Source organism: Globicephala melas, chromosome 1, assembly GCF_963455315.2.
Source record: "Globicephala melas chromosome 1, mGloMel1.2, whole genome shotgun sequence".
In the NCBI taxonomy this organism is placed as follows: domain Eukaryota; kingdom Metazoa; phylum Chordata; class Mammalia; order Artiodactyla; family Delphinidae; genus Globicephala; species Globicephala melas.
Genome location: NC_083314.1, coordinates 124,330,966 through 124,352,142, shown reverse-complemented (window position 1 = coordinate 124,352,142; position 21,177 = coordinate 124,330,966). Strand labels below are relative to the sequence as shown.

General features: G+C 35.1%; 1 non-coding gene across 1 annotated transcript; it reads left to right on the top strand.

Moving 5' to 3' along the window:
* The first annotated feature begins 2,019 nt into the window (after positions 1-2,019).
* On the top strand, positions 2,020-2,081 carry LOC115858403 (U7 small nuclear RNA). Its single transcript, XR_004041637.1, has one exon. It is a non-coding gene; the product is annotated as a U7 small nuclear RNA (small nuclear RNA).
* The last annotated feature ends 19,096 nt before the right edge of the window (positions 2,082-21,177 follow it).

Here is a 21,177-nt window from a genome sequence, read left to right as displayed (position 1 = left end):
AGATAATTTTTTAATGAATATATAAAATGTTGACATTTTTTGAGGTATAGCATAAATTAAAGTAATCATTATCTTGATCAAGACTCAGAATATTTCTAGTACCTCAAAATGTTTCCTGGTATCCTGGTATCCTACTCATTACTTACTCACCTGCTAAGGAAGCTACTGTACTGACTTCTTTTACAATAGATTAGTTTTTCTTATTCTAGAACCTCCTACAAATCGAATTATATGATATGTACTCTTTTATATGTGGTCTCTTTTGTTCAGTATAATGTCTATGAGATTCACCTTGTTGTTACATGTGGTGGTAATTTATTCATTTCATTGCTCCATAGTGTTCCATTTTATTAATATACTATACTTTGTCAATTTTGCTGGCATTGGACATTTGTTATTTGCCATTTATTTACGGCTACTAAGAAAAAAGTAGTCTTGAATGTTCTTGTACATGTTTTTGGTGGACAAATGCGCCGGAAATAAGTCTGGCAGTGTAATTTCTGGGCCATAGGATAAACATATGATTCACTGTTTTAAGTATTGGAAGGCAATTTTCCCAAGTAGTTTTGCCAATTTATGCTCCCACCACCAACATATAAAAATTTCACTTACACCATCCTCATGTCATTTCTTGACATTATCAGTCTTCTTAATTTTAGTCATTCTACTAAAAGTGTAGTGATATCCCATTTACAGGTATTTTTATAAATACAAAATAAGTAAATAAGATACACCTCAGAAAAATGACAATTTATGTTTTGCTAATACAATGACTATTTCAAAAATAGCCTGATTAGAACAAGCAGCAAATTAATAAACTATAATATTATTTACATTTCAGAGGCAGACACAGAGTGTTTCCTGTTGGGATTTTAAGGGACAATACATAGTATTTTTTCCCTTCTTAATCAAAACAGCTTGAGAGCTAAGACCCAAATATAGACAGATGGAGAAGAAATTACCATCTTTTCTATATTGCTAAAGCTATTTGGAGACTATGGCTCTAGATCTGCAACCATCACCCCCGTCTTAATTAACGCAGTTACACACAGTGGCACAGATAACACAGATACCCCTAAGACCAAAGCTGTCCTCTAAGACCAAAGCTGTCCTTATGTTGCCTGCATGAAAGGAAACAAATCAAATACACCCACATTGCAGATTCAGAGGTCTTGAAAGAGAAAAAAATGGGAGGAATGAAGTGAACATGTCCTTTTCTTCAAGTTTAACAATTAGACCACCCTGCAGAAGTGGGGAGAGGAATGAGCTGAGAGTGTTGAGGAGTTCTAGGAGGTTTATCATACATAAAGTCTCACCACATGGCAATACGAAGTCAGAAATTTCTTCCACTGGCCCTTTCCTAAAAGGGTTGCTTCTCATTTCATAGCATTATTATTAAGACTACTATCTGTATTACTCAAATATGTCTTTATGTCCTTTATCTCTAAAAAAGATAAGCCTATTCAAGATAGTCATTTTTCAAATTGGCCGGCTGAACATTATACCCACACCTATTCTTCCAGAAGATCAGAGGTTTACTATTTGAAGAGATTCTTTCAGAGACAATGTGGAACCAAGGACAACAACAGACTCAGTTGATGGAGAGATGCAATATTGAAAACAGCAGAATTAAGTAAAAGAATACCTACTGAATAATGAGACCATTAGACCTCATTCAAAAAACAGTAAGTTAGCATTCTACCTCTAATATAGATGAAAGATGGTTCTTACCTAGGAAAATAAGGACCCAAGAAAAAAGTAAAGACCTACAGCCATTTCACTTTGTAATGAATCCCACAAATCAAGGAGTCCAGCCCATATAAACTGAGCTTTCCATTAGATTTTTATTTATTCTGTCAATATCTGTCTTTTATTCTATTTACATTTAATGGAATTAGTGATATGATTGTATTTATGTTTATTATTTGTTGCCTGTTTTCCCCTTCTGTACTTTTTCCTCTTTTCCTGTCTTCTTTTAAGATAAATAACTTTTTTTTTTTTTTTAAAGAATTTCATTATAAGTGTTATGGCTCTTGTAAAGTTTGTCTAGCAGGTTTTCCGGTTCCCACCAGAAAACTTCCTAAAAAAAAAAAACAAACAAAGAATTTCATTATAATTTATCTATTGGCTTTTTTGTTAAAACATTTTGCATTATTTTTTCTTTAGTGTTTGCTCTAGGGTTACAACATACAACTTTTCACAGTCTACTTGAGTTGATATTTCACTGCTTAATGCAAATTGCAAGAATTTCACAAACAGTTCCATTTACCACTCCCTACATCATTTATGCTATAGTTTTCATTTATATCTACATATGTTTTAAACTGCTTAATATAAGTTATATACTTTATTTAAACAGTCATATGTATTTTAAATTAAGAAAAATATTTTATAAGTATAAATATAATTTTAAATTCATAAATATAATTTTATACCCATAATTATAATTTCTAGAGCACTTCATTCCTTTCTGAAGGTATGTACTTCCAACTGGAATCATATTCTTTTAGATAAAATAATTCCCTTTTAATGCAAGTTTGCTGGAAATTCATTTTCTTAGGTTTTGTTTATTTAAATATGCCTTATTATGCTTTTACAGTTAAAGAATATTATCTTCAAATATAGACTTTTTTTTCTTTTAGCCCTCAAGATGTTCCACTGTCAAGATCAGTTCCACTACCTTGACTTCCATTGATTCTGACAAGAAATACATGGCTTTGAAATTGTTGTCCCCTATTCTAATGTATGCTTTTCCTCTGCTTTCAAGATTTTGTCTTTTTCTTTGATTGTCTTTCTTTGACTAACATGTAATTTACTTTGTATTTATTATGTTTTAGAGACAGTGACCTTTTGAATCTATAAATCTATGACCTTTACTAAATTTGGGAAATTTTTGGCAATTGTTTTTTCAAATAGTTTTTCTGTTCCTTTTTTCCTTCCTCTGATTCTGGGGCTTCAAATGCTTATATATTAGAAATTTTGATATTACCAGATACTTTATGCTCTATTCATTTATGGGGTCAATACTTTTCCTCTGTGTTCTTCAAATTAGATTATTTAATTTATATTTCTTCTGTTAAGCCTATCCAGGTATTTTTTATTTCATTTACTTTTCAATTGTGGAATTTCAAATTGAATCTTCTTTATAGTTTCTATAGAGATTTCATATTTGTTCCTTGATTTTAAGTATGCTTTGCTTTATAACACTGAATGCAATAATAATAGCTTCTTTAAAGTGCTTTTCTCTTAGATTTGCCATCTAGTGGTTGGTCTTTATTGATTACCTTTTGTTTGGAAGATTGGTTGTATTTATTATTTCTTAATAAATCTAGTAATTTTGTGGTTAAGTCCTGGACATGGTGAATGTTGTGTTGAAGAAGCTCTGGATTCTTTTCTATTCCTCTGAGTAATGTTGTTGTTGTTGTTGTTGTTTTCTTTTATAATACAATTAACTTAGACAGACTCATATTACAAACTTGGTCTCTGTTTACCTATTTTAACCTTTCCTGGGCTGCTTGGAGTCCTTTTTATGCATGCATAGATCAGAGCTCAACCAGAAAAAAGAAAAAGAAAAAGAAAAAATACAGTAAGAATGTGAGAACTTCTTCACTCAAAGCCTTTCTTTTCTGTCAAATGTAAATGTCTCTCCAGTTTCTCTATGATTTTGCTGTGGGAGGAATGGTCTAAATAGAGCTACTTGGTAACATTTGGACATTTCCAAGCCAGTAAGATTTTTAGTAATTTGCCTCTTAATTGTATCCAATTGAGAATCAGGGATCATGAAACTTTTGAAAAAAAAACATTCCACACAAAAGGCAATAAACAAATGGATAAATAAACAAATTAATTAATTAACAATTAGTAAAATAATAGGTAAAGAGCTTTGGGCTTCCCTGGTGGCACAGTAGTTAAGAATCCATCTGCCAATGCAGGGGACACAGGTTCGAACCCTAGTCTGGGAAGATCCCACATGCTGCGGAGCAACTAAGCCTGTGCACCACAACTACTGAGCCTGCACTCTAGATCCCATGAGCCACAACTACTGAGCCTATGTGCCACATCTACTGAGGCCCACGCACCTAGAGTCCTTGCTCTGCAACAAGAGAAGCTCCCGTTCTCCACAATTAGAGAAAGCCCATATGCAGCAACAAAGACTCAAGGCAGCCAAAAATTAATTAATTAATTAATTAATTTTTAAAAATGTAAACAGCTTAGAAAAAAATGAAACAAGGCAGGGATAAGAATAAAATTTCCAAAATTTATGATTAATGTCCACAGAGATATAAGAGAAGGTACTGTATGCAATCATTTTAACAAATATTAACTGAAAGATGATGACAAGTATTCTTCTAAGTCAGTGAACATAATAGACCAGTATTCTTCCCTCATGGAATTTACATTTTGGTGGGCAAGGCAGACCATAAATAAGATAATTAATATTGAATATTAAAATATACTAATTACTGACCATTGAGATTATCAAAAAGTAGGCCATTGACAAGAGCAGTGGTAACAAGTGCACAAAGTGACCTATTAGCAATAAAGACCAAATTTGCATGGGTTTAAGGGAGAATGAGATAAGGGAAAATGGAACAATGAGTGTAGACAATTTTTCCAAGATGTTTTTCTGTAAAGGCAGGGAAAATGAGCAGTCAGGTGGAGGAGAAAGTAGGGTCAAGCCAGAGATTTTAAGATGGGATAAATTATAGTGTGATAATACATTGATAATAATAATCCTGTAGAGAATGAAAAGTTGATATAGGCAAAAGACTGGAGAATTGCCAGAATGGTATCTTTGAGTATGTGAGAGAATATTGGAGTCTTTGATAGAAGCATGGGTAATTCATCCATAGCACAGATGAGAGGCAAAACAGATGGGATCAGATTGTCGTATCTGAGTAAATGTGGTGCTAAGTATGAGTTTGTAAAAATCTTTAAATTAAAAAAAAATTATCCTCAGTGAAAAAGGAAACAAAGTCTTCAGCTGAGCATGAGCATGAGAGCATCTTGGAAATTTGTATAAGGGATTGAAGAATTCATTCATCATCTATGAGAAAAAGTGAATGGATTACAATGTATCTAGTGTGATTTCAGGGCAGTGTAAAGGACCTGGTAATACATAGGATATAATGGAAGAGGAATATTCAGAGAAAGGAAATTCTTAGAAATTAACATGATATAATAGGAAAAAGGAAAAATTCAATTGAAGGACTAGAAAGAAAGTTGAGGAGATTTCTCAAAATATGAAACAAATAAATAGTTATAAAATAGGAAGAAAAATATTACAAAGGTAGAGGAGGTCAAATATCTAAGTAATAGAAGTTCCAAACAGAAAGAAATGGGAAAACATAGAGATGGGAATTATTAAAGATAAATAATACTAGAAGATGTCCCAGAGATTAAACATTTGTTTCCAGTCTTGAAAAGTACTGTATGGAGGAAGAGGGGGAAAAAGAGTCAAACCAAGGTCCCATTGTTATGATATAAAAATTCAACATTGGAAGTCAGAAGGCAAATGAATAATTTCTTCAAAATTCTAAAGGGAGTTAATTTTCAACTTAGAATTATTTACTCAGTCAAGGTAGCTATCGAATGTGAGACTGCAATAAAAACATTTTCAGACTTTCAAGGACTTAAAAAATGACTTTCCTTGCCCCCTCTCTCAAAAGCCTACTAAAATATTTGCTTCACTGAAATGAAGCAGTCATCAAGGAAGAGGAAGATTTTGGATAGTAAACCAGAACGTCCATTGCAGGCAAAGGGCATCCTGCTGATGATGGTGAACAGAGATTCTAGTAAGAACGCATATATTAAGCAATCCATTCAGACTGCTGAATGAAGGCCAGGAATGCTGGCAATAATGGTTAAAGAAAAACACAAAACCCCTAGAGTTCCTGATGTGTGTGAGCCACAGAACCACCAAGAATCTCACCTGACTCCTTGTAACTGCCTCTTAACTCTTCTTCCTGTTCTACCCTTTCCTCCTCTGCCCTCCCCTCCAAATAGTACCCATTATTCTCAACACAGCAGCCAAGAAGATCATTTTAAAACAAAGGTCAGATTATCACTTCTCTGCTCAAGCACTAAAAACTTCTTTCCCTCAGAATAAAACATAAAGTCTTAAGTGGGCCCCATTTCCTAACTTCATCTCCTACCTCTCACCTCCTCACTCCCTCAGTTCTTGCTACATACGTCTCTCCAACATGCCAGGCATGCTTCCTTACGACACTACTTCCAAGCCCGTACTCCTTTAATGTCTTCTCAAAAGTTGCCTTTCCAAGGAGGTCTGTCCCAACTCCCTGTTAATGATGAAAACTGCATTCTACCCACTGTACTTACTTTTTTTTCCCCCATAGCTTCCAGCCCTTCTAACATTATTGGTAGTACATTTATTTATTATAATATTGTTTATTATCTGTCTCACCAGCCAGAAAGTAAGCTCCAAATGGTCAGGGAGCTTTTTATGGGATACTGTTATATCTGTTATATCGCAGATTCTCAGAGCAGTCCCTAGCAATCTAGCAGGCACTCAGGAAATTTTTCTTAGAGATTTATGTTTCTGCAAGAGTTTGAGAATGAATTAGAATAAATTCTTATGAAATTAAAAAAACAAAAATGGCCCAGTTATTAATTCCAAGGAAATCAAAAGTTTGCATGAGAAATAAAATACAGTGGTCCCTCCAAGTCCACAGGGGACTGGTTTAGTTTTAGCACAAACTAAAATCCACGGATGCTCAGGTCTCTTAGTCAGCCCTCTATATCTGCAGGTGCAGAACCTGAGGATGGGGGGGCCACATAAAATCCTAGTCTGTTACCTGACTCAGCTGTGAAAATATTTACATAGTATTAATAATGTAAACTTTACCTATTGCTGTAAACAAAATTGAGGATATAAACTTAATTGGAAAAAGAGTAAAGATATAGTGTGTGTGTGTGTGTGTGTGTGTGTGTGTGTGTGTGTCTGTAATAGGGAAAAAAACAAATCCTCCTATTTCATTGTAGGAAGCAAAGATATCTAACTGAAAAATCATGACTGCAAAAATTCAAAAAATTTTTTGATAAATATTGACAGAAATTTCTTCTAGGAAGTGAAATTTGGGGAAGTTGAGTAAAGAAAGAGTTGTTTTTACATCATACGCAAATTTTTTTTTTTAAACTGCCTACATGAACTGCAACACACCTGTTAGGATGACTACTAACAGAAAGTGAAAATAACAAGTTTTGGTGAGGATATGGAGAAATTAGAACCCTTGTGCATTGCTGGTAGGAATGTAAACTGGCACAGCCACTGTGGAAAACAATATGGTGATCCTCAAAAAATTATAAAAGGATTACCATATGTCCCAGCAATTACATTTCTGGATACATATCCAAAAGATTCAAAGCAGAATCTTGAAGACATATTTATATACCCAAGTTCATAGCAGCATCTTTCACAATAGATAAAATGTGAAAGCAACACAAGTGTCCATCCACATAAGAATGGGTAAGTAAAATGTGGTATATACAAGCAAAGGAATATTATGCAGACTTTTAAAAAAGTGAAGGAAATTCTAACATATGTTACAACATGAATGAATCTTGAGGAACATTATGCTAAGTGAGATAAGCCAGCCCTAAAAAGACAAATACTGTATGATTCCACTTATATGAAGTAGCTAGAATAGTCAGAATCATACAGACAGAGAGTAGAATGGTGGTTGCCACAGGCTGGGGGGAGAGGAGAATGGGGAGTTAATTTTTAATGGGTATCGAGTTTCAGTGGTGAAAAATGAAGAGTTCTGGAGATCAAGTATGGTGAGGTTGTACAACAACATGAATGTACTTAATACTACTGAACTATACACTTAAAAAGAGTTAAGCTTGTATACTTTGTTATATATATTTTACCACAGTAAAAAAATGAAAAAAGTACAAAATATCTTTGATTTTTTAAAAATAAATGAATACATATTTTTAAATGCAATTCATTATTATATTAACTGTTCTTCCCTGTCATGACCATAAGCTGTGTTTAGTCAATACACATGGATCAAAATCACTAAATAATTTAAACCCCTGCTTTATTTTGAGATCCAGAGCACTGACAAACTAGTTTAGTCAATCTGTAACATAAGATATGATCCATTTGTTTAATCATACCTAATCTCTAAAGCTGTGTACAGAGGCCACAAAAAATAATAAAATAGATCATAGTCTATTAAATTGATTCATGATTAAAAATCATAGGTTGTTAAAGCAGATAAATATAACCATCCATGTCTAATCTACATGAAATTTGTCTTGATTATAATCCATCTAATTCATATGTCTCTTACATGGGACAGGTAGGTTTATAATTCTTTAGTTGTATAAGGGGATGAAATAATTGTGGGATATATATGATCATCACTTAGATTTGATTTAGCCTGAGCTCCAAATTACCCTCTCACTCAAATGACAATGTAATAAAACATGAAAATTCCTAAGATTCCAGGACATTAAAAGTTTGGAGAAAAATTAACTTCTGAAAGACAATGGAAATGAGGAAAACTCAAAAACAAGGAATCAGTTTAATATTGGTAACTTTCTGCAAGTATTTTGTAGATGTACTGCTTAGCTTCAGTATTGAATCTACTAAGTGAACTAATATGGAGAATGAAGTGCATTGTGGCAGCCTGATGACAAGCTTACCATCTCAATGCTCAAAATACTTTATAGCTTTTCAACCGGCCTGTGGTTAGAGGTGAATGTATTAGTTAAGCTAAAGATGGTTTTTACAATCTCAATTTTATCCTCTATGTATTGGGTTTACAGAGAAAAAAAAAATTCAGTAAGCTTAATCATAGACCAAAATACCAATAAGAAGAAGTACATTCTCTTTCTCTTATATTTGAAAGGTCAGCTATCCATCATATATCCTTCTCTGCCTTGAAGACATCATGAGATCACACAATCTTATTTTGCTTGACTTACTCTGGATTTATTACTTTTCTATCAATGGAACACGTTTTATAGTATGCTGTTCATATAAGCTGTGATACGCACCTACCAGGAAAATATCCTACTTCTGTGAAGATTTCTCTCTCTCTTCTTAATAAGAGAAGCTCTTGCATTCCTCATTTGCTGATTTCAGTGGCCATCTCTTTTTATCTCACCTGTTGTTATGTATGTCTAGTTGCAGTCATATGTGAAATTCTACTTTGGTTTATGGTACAGCAAAAATATAATATGTGCTCTTATTCATTTAGCATAATTTTAATTAACAATCATTACATGCAAAGTTCTGTGGTAGATATTAATAAAAGAATGTGCATCATATGTTAGATGAAGTCTCAATATAAATAATAATACATTTTCCCAAAAATGAAATGGATCTACCTTAGAGGTAGTTTACTATCACTAGACATGTTGCACATTGGTTAGATAACTAGTTTTCACAATTATAGATGAGTAATTTTTCTGGGTCATAACATATGGAAGAGAAGAATCAATCACAGAGTAGAATGAGATATTGTATAGTAAAGAATGTAAACTTTGCTTCTAGGAGATAATCTCTAAGCCCTTGGAACGTCAAGCCTGATAGGAATATTTTTTTATGTCAGAAGCCTTTTATTTTTGGAGGAGGCCACGCTGCACAGCATGTGGGATCTTAGTTCCCTGACCAGAAAATGAGAAGGAGAGAGAGATGGGTAAATCCAGGGAAAAGGCAGGAATGCTATAACCGTTTATAAAGGTGGGGGGTGGAGGGGTGTGACTTCTGAAGATGAACTAGAGCTTGTGAGGAAGGGCTTCACCTTTATCTTTATACCATGCAAAAAAGAAATATTGAAAACAAAGCTAGTATATTTTCTTATTTCCATTTTTCAAATAGGTTAAATGCTAAACTTAACTAAGAGAAAATCTGACGAGATAGTAACAGTGTTGTTTTTGTGAAATTGGACCCGTGGTAATTTATCTTATGATTTATAGTCATCTGTAGTTTTCACTTTTTCTACAATAAGCTTATGCGTTAAATAAAATTTTATAAGAAGTTTTCTTGGTGAAACCTGGAAAAGCAATGAAGATTATTGCTAGATCTGAGTATAGTACAATTATACCTCCTACCTCATTTATCTTTAAAGTAAATGGATTGTGATGCAGGTCATAATTTTGTGTTTAATTGCCACTTATGTATATTTCTAGCACTGGAGTCAAAATGGATGTAATAAAGAAAATTTTCATATCTTCTGTATAAATAATTAGAAACTGTCCCTCTGAGTTTCTCTGTCATCAAGTGTAGATGCAATGTTTATATTTTAAGCGTCTGTTATAATAATATAAAAACTTATCTTGTTTATCCCCACAGTGCCTGGACTTGTGTTAGGTACACATAGGTTTAATAAAAGTTTATTGAACCACAGCATAATTGAATAACTGTAAAACTCAAATCAGTTTTTAAAAAGGGAAGTTTAATTCCCCTAGGGAGTTTTTTTCTGAAACAAAATTTTACAGCTCAAGGGGAATATCCATTTTGGAGTTGAACTCTTTATGGCTAGAACTGCATGGGGTGTAGTGATAAATATGTTTCCTTAAGGTTGCCTTTGTCTAACTGTTAGCAACTCACCGGGTGGCTGCAACTGTGGAAAAATATTTAGGTCTTTAAACATTTCAGTCAATGTGATAGTTATTTACACGATGACAAATAGCAAACATTTCTCCATAGTTTATGGCCTTTTTCTTAATAGGTTTTCCAGTGGGAGTGAGAGCTCCTATTTAGTCAATACTTAGTCAATGTTATTTTTCTAATTATACAATATGACTAATTTTAAATGCCTTAACTTTTAATCAAATTACCTTTTTGCCACAGCATGACTACCTTTTCAAATGCGTAGTTTCAAATTTTCCCCAGTCTATAAAGTCTAGTCAAATACCATTTCTCCATGGAGCTTAATTATTTCTCCTTATTCAGAAGTCATTTTTCTTTCCTTTGAAAATTCATAATACTGTCTTTTATTTACATTTGAATACGGCTTTATTACAACCTGCTTTCATCTGTTATTTCTTTTGAGTCCTCTATTATTTATTTATATTCATCAATTTATTCAATAAGCATTGAATGCATTCTATATGGCAAGTACCATTTCTGAGCACTGAGGAAATCATAGTGTACATGAAGAGGTCCCCATCTTTAAGGAGTTTGCCATCTGAGTTTTGAATTTAGTGTATTCCTACTTATGTTAAAGTTACTCTGGTCTTCCAATACTAGAATGAAAACATCTTGAGGAAAGAGATTTAGTCATATTTATCCTTGGATACCCCTTTGCTCATCAGAGGGTACTCTACGTAACATGCATTACAATATCTATTTGAGGAATGGATAATTTATACTTATACAATATTTTATCCTTTACCAAATATACTGTAATACATTCTCTTTTAATTTTCATTACAACTATGTGAGATATATAAAATTAACTCTATTTTAAAGATCTTAGTCAAATTCCAGTGTTCATTCATTTATACCTTAAAGTATATAGAAAATTTCCTAAGATTTCTTACATTGTGAAAACTGGAAAAATCTGTAATTCAATGGTCAAGAAATCAGAAGTTATATAGGTTAAATATTGTGATCATTTTTTCCTCCCTAAATAGAAAATGTAAGAATGCTAAGACTATCAAAAGTATTTGCAAATAGGCATAAATGCCAAATAACTAAGCATGTTCAAAGCATTTCTCACAGAAATGGCCATGAAAAAGCCTGGAAGTAAAAACTGCTGAGATAGATGTCCAATGTGATAAGACATTCAATGTGTAACGTTATTATTTTTAATGCAAATACTTGACCTTGTAATTACCACAGAACATATGGAGAAGTAATAATCTAGCTTTTATTACTATATTTAAAATGTCAATTATTATAGAATACAACCAGTGTAAAAAATAAGAAATTCAGTCATTGAATTAGTTCACAGATAAGAGTCGAATACTAGCTTCTTGAGATTAGAGAATATGTCCCATTTTTCTATATAACCCATAGTTTTCCTGACATTACACTCTTCTTGACTACTTTCCTTGGTCCCTAGCATCTACTCTCTGTCTCCCAAGCTAGTCCTTCCAACCTTCACATGACCATGAAAAGTTGAAGCTTCTCAGAATTCTGTGCCAAACCTCTTGTCTTCTGCCTTATTTTTCTACAAAGGTAATCATAATCACTCCCATAATTTTAAATACAAGTCCATAGGCCCATAACTGTCAGGTTTCTACTCTAGCACTTGTTCATTTTCTGAGCTGCAACTTGCAGAATGACTTAGAGACTAACTTACAAAAAAATTCCAAAGAATACTTTTCAAAGAATTCTTTATGGCCCATTCTGGCAGATATTCTAATTGTACCGAGTCATAGAGTGTTGTATATGCTATTGTAAGACACTGGTTTTTCCTTCAAGTGAAATGGTGAAAGCAGAGGACTGATATGATACAGTTTATGTTTTGGCTGCTGTGGTGACAAGGAACTATATGTGGGGTTGGGGGTGGGGGAGCCAGGTCAGGAAGAGGTGGGTTCAGACCAATAAGTTAGGAACCATTTAGTGGTCTAGCCATAATCCAGGAACAGGCTGATAGCTGATATCACTTAGACCAAGATGATAGCCTTGGAAGTGAAAGAAGTGCCCTGATTCTAAATATATCAGAGGTTGAGTGGACATAGTTTGCTGATGCAAGTATTACAAAAAGAGAGTAATTAAGGATGAATCTATGATGGGTTTTGCTTTGGACTTCTTAAGTTTTAGGTGCCTATTAGATATCCAAGAAGGAGATATAGAATAGGCAGTTGGATATTTGACTCTAGAGTTAAAGAGAGATGTTCAAATTGAAATATAGATATGGGAGTCATCAGATGGGTTTCAAAGCCATGAGATTTGATGAAATACCCTTTCAAGCAAGGATAGGCAAGAAAAGTGAATCTCACTTCTTTGTGACTCACCCCTTGACACCATTCAGAACAGACCTAGATCAGACTATGGAGAGACCACATAAGCCAGAGCAATTTTGACTCTTAATGTTAACTTGACCTATTTCATCTACTAACAAATAAGATCTGGAGAAAATCCAGTTCATAGTTGGATACTTGAGTACCTATGTGTCTCATTTACTAGACTAGGATCTCCTTGAAGCTAGAAATTATATATTTTTTATTAATCTCTGAATCACTATGCTTATTTCTTGAACATATCAAATGTCCAGTAATTGTTGGGTTAAACTAAATTGGAAAATGTTCCTAAAGCGAACGCTGTTGATGCCCACCCAGATCACCTTTGCAGGTCTGGTTAATGCCTCAGCTTTTTCAGTGTTGGTTACTAATGGTTCAAACCTACACTCTTCCCTGGAGGCTCATCCTTGGCTAATGGGAACTACCTTACAGGGAGGTTCCTGGAAGATTTGCCCCAGTCCCTCCCAAGGGCCACCAGTAACCCATGGCTGACTTATGGAGAACATAACATAACAACCCAGGACCTTTGTCTGGTGTAATTCATGTGCCAGAACTCCCAGTAAGGTCAGGCCTGGGTTGTATTTCTCCTGAAATGCACATTTCTGCATAGCTTCTTCCCCTGCCTTATCACTCAGGTTTTTCCTTCAATGAGTCACTTTCACAAGGGTTTCTGCCACAGACCCTATTTCTAAGTAACTGGACCTAAGATAATAATCACAGATAAAGATTTTTGACCCCTAAAATATTTCTCTAAGTGCATTTGTACTTAATCTTTAAATTATTCAACTTTTCTAGTTTGGGGAGTGGAATGGAGAAGAGTTTTTATTCTGTATATTCTTCTCAGGTTTACTTATATAAAGGGGACATCAAGTCATCACTTTTTCTCTCCATCTACCACCCCACCAAAGTTCCATGTTCTTTTATCCAAGGTAGGCATCTACACTTAGTTGAATGCACAAACGTGTATGCTGTGTAAATTATAGCAAGAATACCACACAAAGACTTTAGGAAATCTTTGTAATATTTTAAAACCTCTGGTGTTTAGTTAAAGATTCACTATGCTATTGTAAGAAATATTTACTTTGGTAGACAAAGCCAATATCTTGTGCCTCAACCTCATGATTTTATTTTTGTCTTTTCTTTTATCTCAGTAAATCATGGGTCAATATGTTCTGTCCACCTGACCATCTGTTCACATGTATGTAGCATGCAACATGTGCCCCGCACTGCTTACAGAGTCACGGAAAAATATCAGACTCCAGTCTTTCTTCTTGGGAAGGGAGGTGAGGAGGAAGGGAAAGTGAGAGAAACACAGAGACCAGGGAGGAAAAAGAAAAAGGTATGAGGGAGGAAGGATAGCTGAGAATGACAAGTTCCTGGAAAGCTGACATCTGAGAACTGAAGCATGACATTTAACTGGTGGACTCTACTGTACGAAACTACTTTCCTTGACCCAGAGAATTCCTCTTTGCTCAGGAAAATAATAAGAACTGGAAAATATCTCCCTTGGCAATGCTCATATATATATCTTAAGTTAAATGAAAGAAAACTAAAAGAGACAGCTCACATTGTGAGGAGACAGTGTGGAGAGAGTAACTTAGGGAGGACAGAATGTAAATGCTTTCATACTGTTAAAGGTTAGATGTAAAGAAAAGACTCCACTGGCAAGCCTAACAGTGTCAGCGATTTTGTCAAGGCAGCTTGTCTGGCTCTGGACTTTGTATGGCATTGTGCAGTCACTGGCTGGAGCAGGCAGCTCTTTTTCATTAGTGTTTTTTAGTCTCTGCTCTGCTAATGTAAAGGTAAATCTATTTTTATCTTCTCAGCTGTATCTATTGATATTTAATGACACACAGCTCACCTTTCAGTACAACTAAAGATATTACTTCTCTCAGGATTATTGGTTTTCTTTTTTGTTCCATCTATACTGAATAATGAGATCATCACAAAAATCTTATGCTACTTTAATGTTGGTTTAAATTTATTGGCATTTTCCCCTTCGGGTGGGAGAACTCAAGTGAAGCTCTGGAACCTCTTGAGAGAAACATTTTCATCTCTTCATAGACCAGCCTGGTACACCCCACAGTCACCTTCTCGTTATTCATTCTCTCTGCCCAGAAGATAAAATAACAATCTTTTGTGTTCAGATTGTGGCATGTTGAGAGAACCTGCCCTTTCCTAGAGTAAATATTAGAAGTTTCAGGAAAAGGTCCCAGGTACTTAGAAATCTCAGCTTCTCTAATAAGGAATGTGAGGGACATGAGGAGAAGACCACCAGTAACGCCCCGGGAACATTATGTTTACTCACAAAGAACTAATAGTTTGTACTGAGATTCCTCACCTTTTTTTTTTTTTTTAACATCTTTATTGGAGTATAATTGCTTTACAATGGTGTGTTAGTTTCTGCTTTATAACAAAGTGAATCAGTTATACATATACCTATATCCCCATATTTCTTCCCTCTTGCATCTCCCTCCCTCCCACCCTCCCTATCCCAACCCTCTAGGTGGTCACAAAGCACCTAGCTGATCTACCTGTGCTATGCGGCTGCTTCCCACTAGCTATCTATTTTACATTTGGTAGTGTATATATGTCCATGCTACTCTTGCACTTTGTCCCAGCTTACTCTTCCCCCTCCCCGTGTCCTCAAGTCCATTCTCTAGTAGGTCTATGACTTTATTCCTGTCTTGCCCCTAGGTTATTCATGCCCATTTTTTTTTTTTTTAGATTCCATATATATGTGTTTGCATACAGTATTTGTTTTTCTCTTTCTCATTTACTTCACTCTGTATGACAGACCCTAAGTCCATCCACCTCACTACAAATACCTCAATTTCGTTTCTTTTTATGACTGAGTAATATTCCATTGTATATATGTGCCACATCTTCTTTATCCATTCGTCTGTTGATGGACACTTAGGTTGCTTCCATGTCCTGGCTATTGTAAATAGAGCTGCAATGAACATTGTGGTACATGACGCTTTTTGAGTTATGGTTTTCTCAGAGTATATGCTCAGTAGTGGGATTGCTGGGTCATATGGTAGTTCTATTTGTAGTTTTTTAAGGAACCTCCATACTGTTCTCCATAGTGCTGTATCAATTTACATTCCCACCAACAGTGCAAGAAGGTTCCCTTTTCTCCACACCCTCTCCAGCAATTATTGTTTGTAGATTTTTTAATGATGGCCATTCTGACCAGTTCCTCACCTTATTTTAACAGTTATGCCACAGTCAGTTTTCCAAGAAATACAACAGAAGGCATATTCCGTAAAAATACACAATATTGTTTCTCTACACAGCTCTGTCCTGGAAACTCTTCTAGGAATCTGAGATGACAATTTAGGAAGAAACCTGAAGATCCTTGTTCTCCATTAGTTCTAAGGCTGACCTAAGACATGAGGTCCTTTTAGCCATGCCCCCCCAGCCAGTTTTTATGTTTTTCAAAATTTAAATCCTGAGAATCCTCTTAATCCTGTTATAGTAAGACATTAACAATAATAACCTTGAGTATGTTTGTACCTCAGGGTATGGTCTTCACATCTCTTCAAATTCTTCTGATTTTCATCTCCACTAAATGAGTATCCATAAAGGCAGAAGAAGAAAAAAACATGTGACCAAGGTCAAGAGGAGGAAGTTCTACTCATTAGCCTTTACTAATATTTGTTAAACTGCTTCTGGGCATTGTGTCAAGTATTGTATATGTATTAATTCATGTTATCCCCACCTATTATAATATAGGTATATTATTATCCTTTCTTATCTGAATTGAAGACTAAGACCCTAAGAGGATCAATAACTGGCCCACAAATACACAGACAGTAAGGGGCAGAGCCAAGTGCGAATCCAGAAAGCCTGGCTCCAGAGCCTTTCTGCTCAATCACGAATTTGAGATAAAAGTTGTTAATCTTCTAACATGGAAGACATTTCTTTCAAGTCTTATCTTTTATCATCAAAATTAATGCAAACTTTGCATGTGACATCTTTTATTGTTTTCATTAAAAAGACACTTTCTTACCTGACTTTTTCATTAACAAGGAAGATGCTGTTGCATTTTTTAAATCAACTTCCAAAATCTTGCTGAATCGAAATATGTGGACCCTGCATATCAAATTCTCTGCCCATACATAGATGCAAATTTGATGCAGAAAATGAAGACCAGTTGGTGAAAGAACAAATTAATAAATGTATATATTTGGTGGTGGTCCTTCATTGTGCAGTCCCAGGAATTAGATCTGGCATAGCTTAACAAGCAAGGTAATGCCACTTTCTTCTGACTAAAATCTTTCAGTGGCTTCCCATTGTCTGAAACATAAAGTCCTTACTATGGATAATACAGTGTTTCATGATCAACTTCTGGCTAATTCTCTAGATTATTATCTAACTCTAGTCATACCTCACATCACCCACAAATGCATACCCTATTCTTTAGTTAGTTCTGAATTTTTACTAAATTCCTGTTCATGTCCAGGGCACTGTTGCAGCTCTCTTGCTTATGATCCTTGATGTAGACAAGTGCCGCCTCCAAGGAACCTGAGTGAAATTGTAATAGGAACAATGACTTGGTTAGATTCAGGCAAACCCATATTATTGCTTTCAGTGAATGTACTTCCACTTTATAATACAACTTAAACTATGTAAATTGTTCCTAGTTTTAGCTAATTTCTTGTTTAATGAAATTAGAATACTCAAATTTTATAAAAATAGAGTACTTATATACTTCTTTTGGAGGGCATTTCTGAATCATCTTCTGGACTGCCACATCCAACATTCTTGATGGGAGGAGCAATATCTTTCTGCTGCTGACTGTCATTAGTAACCCATTTTATATGTAGGGAGAAAAAATAAGGTTTGCTAAATAGTTTATTGGGAAAAGCAACTCTTCTACTTTGGTGTAAGTTTTGCAAAAGTAACAGAGGGAGAGAAAATGCACATTGTAAAGAAGAGGCCAGTATCTTCTCTCATAATTTTGTGTATCAGTCAGTGTCCCAGAAGATAGATGGCACACTCAAAATAAGTAATTTGTGAAGGACTTAATAAAGATGCAGTATTTACAAAAGTAGTGGTCATAACCACAAAGTAGGACTAGTGCAGTACCCTGGTGATATAACAGTGGGGCACCAAGAAGGTAAGCTTACCAGAACTTGGAGAGAGAGATGTGAGGAGAAGTCTGTGTGACTTTCACCAAAGGATTCAGCCTACTCAGTGTGTCCACAGGGAGTGGGTTTACTCACTCCTCTCCCTTCCTTCAGTCTCCAGTCAGTGCTTCGGAGTGACTAAGTAGAGCTAGAATCCAGAAAGAGAGCAAAGAAGGTCATCCAGGTAGTTCTTACAGATATGTCTCCTGTGGCACAGAGCAGGTCAGAGAAAGCTAAAGAGTAGATCTGGAAGGCCAAGCAGAAGTTCACCAACGCAGTCTACTTTCTGGTTGACTCTCCAGCTTACTACCTACTACTGTTGAATAACCTTTAAATCTATAAGAAGAGATCATAATGAATTCAGATCAATCACCCACCTCCAGACCCTTTTACTGAAGCCAATGGCTTTGCCTCTATGTTAGAGGCAGAGACTGTGTGTCTTCTAAGGTTGACAGCTGCCCCCTGTGCATGTTCAAATGCCCCTTACTGTCACCCTATCACTACTTACTACACAGTTTTGTAAAGTTGGGGGAAGATGTGTGATTTCACTGCCCCTTCCCATCATCTAGAATTTTTATGTTATTGTAGTCATAACTCCTCACCCTACCAAATGGCCCCATCAATATGTGATTTCCCCAAGAAGGTGGATTATTCTCTCCATAGACCTTTGAAGTATAGTTGGTTTACAGTGTTGTGTTAGTTTCAGGTATACAGCAAAGTGATTCAGTTATACATATATATACATTTTTCAGATTCTTTTCCCATTTAGATTATTACAGAATATTGAACAGAGTTCCCTCTGCATAGGTTCTTGCTGCTTATCTATTTTATATATAGTAGTGTGTACATGTTAATCCCAAACTCCTAATTTTTCACCCCCCCCCCCACTTTCCCCTTTGGTAACCATAGTTTGGTTTCTATGTCTGTGGGTCTATTTCTGTTTCCAATACAATTTCACTTGTATCACTTTTTTTTAGACTCCACGTATAAGTGATATCATATGATATTTATCTTTCTCTCTCTGGCTTACTTCACTTAGTATGATAATCTCTAGGTCCTTCTGATAAATATTTTCTTAAATAAAAATAATATGAAATGTCCTTACTCCATTTTTTAAATCTTTGACAATGAGAAAAATTTACCCTAATAAAATAATGTTTACATTTGTTCAAGTGTGGCCAAACCAATTTTCACCTCTCTGTCAAGGCCTCTGTATTAATACAGATTTCTTACTAAATAGAATCTGATATTATGTTACAGGCTAAGAATTTATTAGGAGGTGTAATCCCAGGGCAGCAAGGGTAAGGGAGGGAAGAAGATAAATCAAATAAAGGTATGCATTTCCAAGCTACCTGTGATATGGTCATATGGAACATGTAGGAGAGCTACATGTGATATGGTCATATGGAACATGGGAGCCTTGGGGCTTTGCAAAAGTTGCCAAGGGAAAGAAAGGAGAAGGATTTATCTTCAGGCTTCTTGATTTTGTCTCCTGTTTCTCAGTGGCCCACAATTGACCACACGTATATTAACTCCAGGTAATATCAACTAGACATCCCAGAAAGCTACTAGGGAAGTCGGGCCCCATGTTCTACAGTATGATCCTTTATCTAAGGCCAGAATGGTGGGAGAAGCCGGAGTCTCTTCAGGGATGTTTATGTTTGGCCTGGACTCTTTCACTGCTAAAGGTCTCATTGAGTTGGGGCAAAAAGAAGCCAAGCCAGAAACTGACCTTCATCCAGGGGTGGCAAAGGCAGGCAACAGTGTTAGAAAATGAGGTAACATGACTCTCCATTGAGCAACTGCTACAGGGCTTCTTTTTAGCTGTTTATCAATTAACTGTGTAATAGAGTTATCTGGAGAATAGAGAATCTGGAAAATATCACGCATTGGATCACTCAGGTCCACACACATGCTTTCATGGTATCTAGCTCTGTAATAAAATAAAAGTACTGATAAAATGTCTTCACTTCTTCCTTGAAGTCCAGTCCTTTAAAGTGTTGAAGGAAGATATCAACATCTTAAAGTCATTTGGTATCTTGCCTTAGGGCTTTGTCATTGAAATCTTCTTTCCCAAGGCAGGCTGTCCTTTTAGAATCATTTGTTCTAACACCTATGTGTATTTTTTACCTATTTTGGACTGAAGTAAGGAGTAACAAACAAAATTAGTAATGTTTTCAGAGTAAGTTCTAAAGATGAGGTATATTTTAATTTACACTTTATTTTATCCTGGCAAGAGTAAAATAACAATATAGCACCTCTTTGTGATAGGCGCGCCAATGGCAAATAGTCTAAGTGAAGTGGCACTGACTGAAGTTACCTTTGTTAGTTTCCCTACAGAATTTTTCCAAAGCTATAGGAAAATTTGACACCTAGCCCAATAACAATTATACTAACAGTTGTGTTCATAAAACACTTATTTCTGAATGATAGCATAATCAAGGAAATAAAAAGCAATTTTGATATTCACCTATTTCTTAAGATTCCTCACTTTATTTTTTAAAAGAATTCCTTTTATATAAACTCATAGAATGTTCTATTTTTTATATTTTGTATTTTATACATTGGTTTAGCTCTATTTATTTAGCATATGCAGCATGCCACAAAAAAAGTTGCTGGAGAAAGGAATACCCATTCTTTTTCTCTCTTTCTACTGCACTTTTTTTTTTTCTTGAAACCAATTCAGTTCAATCCAAATGGAGGTGATTCCATAACTCCATTAAAACTACTTTGTGTTGATGACCAATGTCTTCCATAATCCTTAATCTGATGGTCTCACCTCATCTCACCTGGAAATACCAGATGCAAGTGATGGAATTGTTTCTTCCTTTTTAAAATATTTTCATCACTTGACTTGTAGGACACAACAGACTCCTGGCTTTATTTTTCCTTCAAGAGCAAATATTCTTAATATCACTGGCATCTCCTGCTCCTCTGACAACCTTCTAATCATGTTTCAGTTTTGTCACTTCTTCTTTTTTCTATCTACACTCATATACCTAGGTAAACTCATCCAATCCCATTTTATTTATTTATTTATTTTTTACGGTACACGGGCCTCTCACTGTTGTGGCCTCTCCCGTTGCGGAGCACA